Consider the following 9,154-nt stretch of genomic DNA (forward strand, 5'->3'; position numbering starts at 1 on the left):
TAAATCCACCTTGAGCCTTACTGACTAGTGATTTAAATCAAATATACCCTGCCTTGTGGGGGCGGGGCGGACTATATTTTGGGGAAAAGATGAATTCCTATGCCCCACAAATAACCCAGAGATGCATTTTAAATAAAAGGACACATTCTACTCATAAAAACACGCCGATTCCCAGTCTGTCTGCGGGCTGGATTTAGAAGGTGATTGGGCCAGATCCGGCTCCCGGGCCTTAGTTTGCCTACCCATGGCCTACAGGATAGAGCTTCCCCATCCTGCCTCACAGGCTTTAGAAAAATCAGTGTTCACAAGTGTTGGAAGAGCACATTGATCTCAAGCCAGGCTGTTTGTGTAAAGTCCCTTTTCACCAGAGTTCCCCTTTGTGCGCTCTAGGCATGTGAGGCCAGTGATGCAGCCCAACACACTCTCACTTGCTATTTTTTAAACATGCTTATTTACTTATTTATTACCTGCAATTTGGTTTACCTGTCTGGGGTTTATATATTGCAGGCCGAGCTGTGACCAACTACAGAGTTTGCATTAAGGAAAGGGCTTTTCTAGTTCCGTTTTTATTATCCATATTTTACTAGATTTGTGTTTTAATACTGTTCTAATTCTATTAAGAGTTGAATTCCTTTTTGACCGTTATCTTTTATATTCTTTTAGCTTTTTGTATTTTATCACTGCTGCTTTAATTTGTGTGAGCCTCCTTGAGTCCCAACCTGGGGAAAAGGTGTGATATAATAATAATAATAATAATAATAATAATAATAATAATAATAATAATAATAATAATAATTATTATTATTATTATTTGAAGAAATCTTAAGTTCAGTCGTGGCTGCATGGGAAGTGATGGGGACGTTATTTTGGGCTCTGAAGGGAAATAATGCGACTCTTCTTTGCTGGAGTCATGTTATGCTGTCACTGGGGACAGGACTGTTAGTAACCTGCACCTTTCCCAGCTCTGCCCAAGTCCGGCTCCTGTGCTAATGGAGGTGTGCCAGGGTTACATTAGCATAACCCTGGTGGCTCCCCAATCAGGGTGGATTTGATTTAAATCACGATTTAAATCACTAGTCAGTAAGGCTTGATTTAAATCACAGTTTTCTACATAAAGACTAATTCTTGCTGGTATAACTTTAATATGCAAGTAGATGAAGATTTTTAGAATAACAACTTTTCATATTAGTTTTTTTTATCCCCAGTTTAACAGGTTAATCATTCATATTTGGACAACTTTTCTGTTGTACTTAGAAATGAGAAAAATAATCATTACCTTAATAATAGCAATTTAAATAGATTTCCATTCCACTCCAAACAATCAGAAAAATATTGTTTCTATTCTATTCACTGAACTTCTTGAAACTTAGCACTGAAGGGGTTGATTCTGTATTCATAGGTTTGTAGAACAATAGTATTAAGGTCTTTTTCTCAACTCTGTTCATGTTATAACATTTTCTCTGCTGAGTCAAATTCAGTTTTGAGAACTGCAAAAGTAAACCAAGCATCTGTGATAATATCTTGTAGGCAGAGAAACTGCCCAATAATTTTACAAAAATATCTTGTAGGCAGAGAAACTGCCCAATAATTTTACAAAAACCTCTGGAAGAGCATAAATGACATTGTGAATGGATTAATGGAATTTATTTACCAAAAAAATTAAACATACAGCCTTATTCTACATAATTAAAAAACTAATCTTTATTTCATGATTGGATAACCTTTGGATGGTAATATATTTTCCTCAAAAAGCGTTTTATTTTAAAAAATCCGATTTAAATCAAAATATCCTTTTTTATTTTTTATTTTTTTTAAAAACCATTGATTTTTATCCACCCTGCCCCCAATGCCAGCGTATCTTCAAGGTACTCCAGTGCACAAGCAATTTTGTTGGCATTGCATATTATCAGGCTTTCATTTTCTTGCTCAAAGCATTGCTGTAGTTCCTGATACCCCCAGGCAGAGCTGCCTAAGGCCTGGCATGATACAGGTGGGATTGGGGGGGCGGGGCGGCGGCTTTCCTTTTCGGCCACCTCTTAATGTGAGGCAGTCATGGCAGCCTAGTTTTGTGAAGAGGGACGCAGTGCTGTGCCAGAAACCCACACAGATAATTCTGGCTCTTGCTTCATTATCACCATCCTTGCTTCATTCTTTGTTATGTCAAGGTTTATTTATACGCTGGATTTTGGGCCAAATCCTATCCCCCCAAGTGTCAAACAGCTTTAGAAGAGTGGTCGCTGGTTTTCCTGTTGTTCTGGTCAAGGGGCTGAAGTAATACCCCCCCCCCCTCGGTTGTGGAAACACAACAATGTCACTGAGTCAATTTTGCTCACTCCTTTCTATTCTATTGAATCTGGTCTTCGGTTTGGCAGTACTTAACCTGGTGTGTTCTCAAAAAATGAATTCTAGAACAAACTTATTCTTCTAAGGCAATTTTTTTTCCTTGGAAGAGTGGGAAATGTCTGCACTGTTTCTCTTCTTCAGCCCCCTTGTCTGCAAAACAAAAGGGGTGATTAAAATATGTTAAAAGGTAGTTAATCGGGCATCTGTCGACAATCAACAAAAATGTCCCCTTCATTTTACTTGAAAGCACTGCGTACTTTTAAAGTTGCTGATGTGATAATTCATTTAAGATTGCCATGAATAGTCATTTTCAAATGTGGAAGATGTGAGGCGCAGGCAAAACTCATTTTCTTTGACTGCAGTTGTTCTTCTTATTAACAGGTTTGGTGAAGAGACAGTATTTTGACTTTTGTCTACAGATTCTCCTGTTGTTTCTGCGTTGCTTTGATGGATTTCTGAAACGTTTAATTCCCGAGCTGTTGACAATTTCAGGCCCAATCCTCACTTAACACAGAATTTTTCTCGCTCTAAGGGGTTTTGCTCATGGTGCCATTTAGTTGTTTGTCAAGTCTGTGAGAGCTGTGGCACCTTGTGGACTGGGGCCGATACAGTTTGTGGATTCAACATCACAGTGTATTGCTAGATGTTTGGCTGGTGATGCATTGCAAACCCAGCCCTACCTTACACTTGCCCTGTATCTTATTTGCCATTTTGCTGCCTGTTTGCTTTGTTTGGAGAAGTCCTTTTGTTGCTCCTCACAATATGCTTGGTTTTCAGTATTCTGTTATTAATTAAATGGAACTAATTCCAATATATCTCTTGGGGACCGCGAAGCTTATGTTGCAAGAACTGTCCATTTATCCCCACCCTCTTTTTCCTCTTTCTTTGATCAAGTGTCAATCCATAAGATAACCCATCCTGTTTATTCAGCAAGTTCTGGTGAGGAAACTCAGCAAAAACATTTGAGAAGTTCAAGACTATAATGTAGATAGAGGTGAGCTGATGCACATGTTTGAGAACCCCTTCAGACAATTAAAAAACGCTCGTTGGACCATACATCCCATAGTAGAAGTCCTGCAGATTTCTCTTCAGACACTGTTTTGTTTTCATTTTTTTAAACTTGAGTAGTGCTTTCTACCAATTTACTTGAGAAGCACATCAGGTGCATGGACCTGTGATTTCCTGGCTTTCCCCAGAACACTGTTTCAAATTTGGTGTGAAATGGGCTACTTTCGAATCTAACGGTATGAAAGCCACTGACAGGTTGCATATTTTTTGTTAAGATAATCAACCATGTTACTTCTGAATTCTTTCAAAATTCTCAGGAATAGATCATCCATGCCTGGTTTTTTGTTTCATCAATTTTCTGTAGAACTTCATCTCTTGTTACTTCTTTTATTCAATATATAATTCTCCCAATGTCCTAGCGGGAAAGAACAATCCATGTGTCGGTATGTCGCCAATATCTTTTGCTGTGAAGACTAATGCCAATAATTCACCCAGTTCCTTTGCAATCTCCCAATTTTCTTTCAGTAGTTCTTTTACTCATCCTATTTCTGACATAGTTCTGTTGTTGTTGTTGTTGTTGTTGTTGTTGTTGTTGTTGTTGTTGTTGTTGTAATTGTAATGTTAGCCGCAAGGACCATTACTGTAAAGAGAAAATCGGGGCATATCTAGGATGCTTTTCTGTATTCTGGGTAGGCAATGTGCTGCTGCACCATAGGTCAGGGAGTGCATCCCATAATATAGAGGTCACATCTGAAAAGTCTGTGTTTCCACAACCTGTGTTTCTGACCCTCTGGTCTGGGATATGGAGCTGGGCATTGCCCATTCATCTTAGTTGAAACTGGTTGAGTAAAACAGGATGATTTATCTTTGAATGCCTGGAAGTGTGCAATGACCATTAGCTCTATCTCCCAAAATGGAGGCCTGACAGGCCGAGAGCTGGATGTGATGTACTTTAGGCTTCCTACTCCTAATCTCCTTAACCTCACCATCTGCTGCCATCGCTGTTAGATGATAACAGATACAGTTTTGCCGTGAGGCCCAAAACAGCACTTAAACTGTTGTAGTTCCAATAGCACCAACCTTTAACTCTTAGGAAGATGCAAGTCACTAAGGTGATATCATGTTCTGGCAAAGGACAAAGCTTTTATTTTAATTTTTTACCGATAACTTTAACCAAAGTTACTGAACATCATGGATGATGATGATGATGATGAAGATGATGATGATGATAATAATAATAATAATAATAATAATATATTTTATTATTTATACCCCGCCCATCTGGCTGGGCCTCCCCAGCCACTCTGGGCGGCTTCCAACACAATATTAAAATACAGTAATTCATCAGACATTAAAAGCTTCCCTAAACAGGGCTGCCTTAAGATGTCTTCTAAAAGTCTGGTAGTTGTTATTCTCTTTGACATCTGGTGAGAGGGTATTCCACAGGGCGGGTGCCACTACCGAGAAGGCCCTCTGCCTGGTTCCCTGTAGCTTGGCTACAGTACAGTAGTTTTTTAGCTACCAGTCAGAAACATTATTTGTTAGGAAAGAAACGTAAGATCAGAGAGAAGCACAATAGAATTACGTATAAAATCAAACTTAGTAGCAGAGTTCAAACTCCTGCCAGGGTTGCTCTATTTTTAATGTTCACCTGTAAACATTGACAAATGATTGTGCTCCAATCCACTCTTGTGAAAAGTTCTACCTCCTGCTTGAGTTACAGAGCAGGCCAGGCAAGTTCCTTTTTGATCAATTGGCAACCTTGTCTTTAACTACAATATGCCAGCCGGTCTGCCTTTGGTCTTCAAACCCAGATACATACATTCATCCTAGCGCTGCTTTGTATTTTTCTCTGCCTGGTGGGCATGACTGGTACCAAATTGTATGGGAAACTGCCCTGCTAGAAAAGTTAACCAACAAAATTAAATTAGCACAGGCACAAGCAAAAGAGGATGCCTTCACGCCAGTGTGGCTCCCCTTTATCACATATGCAGCTCAACAAGACAATGACATGTCCCCTTCAGCAGCATACACATCGATATGGCTAATCTGACCCACCCCCCGCTTCACACATACAAACAAACCAGATTGCAACCAACCCAATGTACCAAGCATGTAAAGGTAAAGGGACCCCTGACCATTAAGTCCAGTCGCGGACGACTCTATTGGCCAAGCGTACAGCTTCCAGGTCATGTGGCCAGCATGACTAAGCCGCTTCTGGTGAACCAGAGCAGCGCACGGAAACGCCATTTACCTTCCTGCCAGAGCAGTACTATTTATCTACTTACATTTTGACGTGCTTACGAACTGCTAGGTGGGCAGGAGCTAGGACCGAGCAACGGGAGCTCACCCCCTCGCGGGGATTTGAACCGCCGACCTTCCAATCTGCAAGCCCTAGGCTCTGTGGTTGAACCCACAGCGCCACCTGTGTGTACCGACCCTCTAATCTCTTGCACTGCCAACAAGAATGAAGGAAGGAAGGAAGGAAGGAAGGAAGGCAGGAAGGAAGGAAGGAAGGAAGGAAGGAAGGAAGGACCTACTCACATGACCCTGACACAGAAACCCTGCACAGACACTGTGCAATAGAATGAAAGATCGGTATCTCCCCTTCTTTCTCCCTTGCTCTCTCTCCCTGCCTCTTCCCCCCCCCCAACCGCATATGATGTCTGCAACAGCAGTGTCTCACACCGAATGGAACTGAACTGTGAAAAAGACTATGAATTGAAAACGGAGATGCTATATGTACCTTTGTTATACTGTACAAGAAAACCTGTAATAAAAATTAAATTGAAAAAGGAGAAAACTGGCAAGCAGGTGCTCATAGGAGTATTTAAAGCCCCAAATGATCTGGGCCCTAGAAACCTGAAAGATGGCCTCCTTCCCGACATTCTCTCTGGGGGATCAGATCCTCTGAGGGTGCCCTTTTGGCACTTCCAGCACAGTTGGGGAGATGGCAGTCTCCACGCCAGGTCCTGGGTTGTGCAGTTCTCTCCCCACAAAAGTGCGTCTAGTGATATTCTCGATTAATGAGAATAGAGAGTTTTCATTTAAAATAGGAGAATATTCATTTTAATGCATTGAAAATGATATAATTAGTTAATATACATGTTTATTCATGGGTAAACTTGTTCAGATGGCAACCAAAAACTGTACAGATACTTCTATTCAATGGGGCAATGACGGGAATTCACATTCTTTGATTTTTTTTGCACCAAACTTGAAATTTAAAATTCAGCGTGTGACTCATGTTAATCACTAAGCCTGCCACTTACCGTATGTTTTACCATCAACTTTGAATTCTAATTATGTTGTGTATGTATGAAATGTAGCTTTTAAAGTAAAAGGAATATAAAAAAGCTCAGGTCTGCTACATGAGTACATGCTTTAATAAGCATATTTACATATAGAAATGTCAACTGTTTAAATCAAGGCCACCTCACATCCTGTTACACATAACTGTATAGGCCTAGGTACTTTAAGTGTAGAAAACATTAAAGTTACTTTCTGTAAAAAAAAAAAAAAAAAACACACTGTATGGCCAAGGGTATAGAATTGCTAAGAATAAGGTCACACCAGAATAGAAAAAGGCTATTACATATAGTTGAAATACATACGAATTCAGATGTTCATCAAATTAAATGAATAGCATTTTTAAAACTATAAAAGAAAAAAAAAGGTTTTCTGTAGCTCACATTTCAGAACTGCCAATGGTGAATGACACAATGCCCAGTAATGTAGCTGGATCAAAAAAATCATTACACTGGGGAACAATTTTTTTTTGCTTTGACACCTGCAGTTGTTCTAACTTAATTTCAACGTGCTGATTTCAAATCTGAAGTCAGTTTTGCTCTGTAAACTCTAGGGTTTTTTGCAATTCATGTTTTTCACTTTTCACCATAATCTTCGTTTTTCACAATTCAAGAATTCAATATTTTATTAAACGCATAGCCAAAGTAGTACAATATGAGTATAAATGTAAGTGACTTATATAGCTTTGCAACTGACATGTATAGCATTGAAAATGACATGTATATCTATGTACAGTTGGAGGTATGCAAAAAACATAATTAAAATATTGAATTATTGCATTGTGAAAAACGAAGATTATGGTGAAATGTGAAAATCATGAATTGCAAAAAAACAACAACTAGAGCTTACAGAGCAAAACCGACTTCAGATTTGAAATCAGCATTGAAAGAACATATAAGAACAGTTGAAAAATCTCATGCAACAGAAAATGAAAAAAAAATTATGTTCCCCAGTGTTATTCATTACTTAAACTGACAATATCACAGCTTGACTTACTGTTTACTAGATTTTTAAATGTGGGTTGTAACACTGGTTCTTTCATTAGGATTTACAATTTGTGGATAATATTTCCCCGAGAATTTTCTAGCAGAGAATATTCTCATACTCAAGAACATTCTCATTCGCGAGAATATTCTCACATCACTAAGTGTGTCTGGCACCATTCTTAGTGTGTCCTTCCTGTGCCTCTCACCTTGGTCTTTGACAACCGAATGTGTGTTTTCAGGAACCCTGTGACGTACAGTTTTGAACTGTTTTTCATACTGGATTTTAATTAGTTGGTAAACTAATCCCGGGATCTAACGGAGAAGGGCAGGAAATAACATTTGAGTAAACAGTAATAACGTTATCCGCAGTACCAACCTGCTTTGCACCAGCCTACCTGCCTGAACTGATCACCTTAATGTTGTTCCTTAAAGGCTTTGGGGCATAGTTATCCATTCCGTGAATACTTTTGGTGATGTGATGCAACTTGGGGCAAATTATCATTGAATTGGGTGCCACCCTAGAAGGCGTTTTCTGTGCCTGGCTCCCTGGCCCCAGGGCGCAGACTTCTTTAAATATCTAACTCCACAAAGTCTCCCTCGCCCCGCCACCCGCCTGCTGTTTTATGCTGTAGTAGCATAATGTTTGTGATACTTATAAACTGGCAGTAGGTGGTGCTGTTAGTGCTGATTGCATAACAGCATAATGTAGCAAACAGGGGGACTTTTCTTGAAAATGTCCTTGCCTTCCCTGTGGTAGACAGGAAGACAGGAAGACGCCATTATAGTTCCTTGGAAGGAGATGATGTTTACTTTACATTAGAGTGGTAATGAGTTTTTCAAGGGAAATATTCAAGCAGAATCTCCTAACTCTTAATTTGCTTGCAGAAATTCAAATGCATATTCTCGTAATTTGATTTCTACCCCAACATCAGCAGTTAGGCATGCTGTGGGACTAGAATATTTTAGGAAAAAGCAAAGAGCCAGCAAATCGATACTTAAAACATTATCTTAAAACACATTACAGTGGTACCTTGGTTTACGAACTTAATCTGTTCCGTAAGTCTGTTCTTAAATCAAAGCGTTCTTAAACCAAGCTGTGCTTTCCCATAGCAGTGGGGGACTCAAATTTCCAAATGGAACTCACTCAACAGGAAGCGAAATACAGTGGTACCACGGGTTACGTCCTTAATTCGTTCCGGGTTACAGTACGTAACCCGAAAAGGACGTAACCCGAATAATCCGTTCTGCGCATGCGCAAACCGAAAAAACCACTTCTGCGCATGTGTGAATCGCGCACACTTCGGGTTGCGCTTCTGGGTTAGTTCGTAACCCGAAAATTACGCAACCCGAAGCATACGTAACCCGAGGTATGACTGTATGTTCTTATTCCAAGGCAAAGTTCACAAACCAAAACACCTTCCAGGTTTGCAGCGTTCTTAATCCAAGTTGTTCCTAGACTAAGCTGTTCTTAAACCAAGGTACCACTGTACATTTTTTTTAAAAAAAGA

The sequence above is a fragment of the Lacerta agilis genome, chromosome 7, assembly GCF_009819535.1.
Source record: "Lacerta agilis isolate rLacAgi1 chromosome 7, rLacAgi1.pri, whole genome shotgun sequence".
Taxonomy (NCBI): Eukaryota; Metazoa; Chordata; class Lepidosauria; order Squamata; family Lacertidae; genus Lacerta; species Lacerta agilis.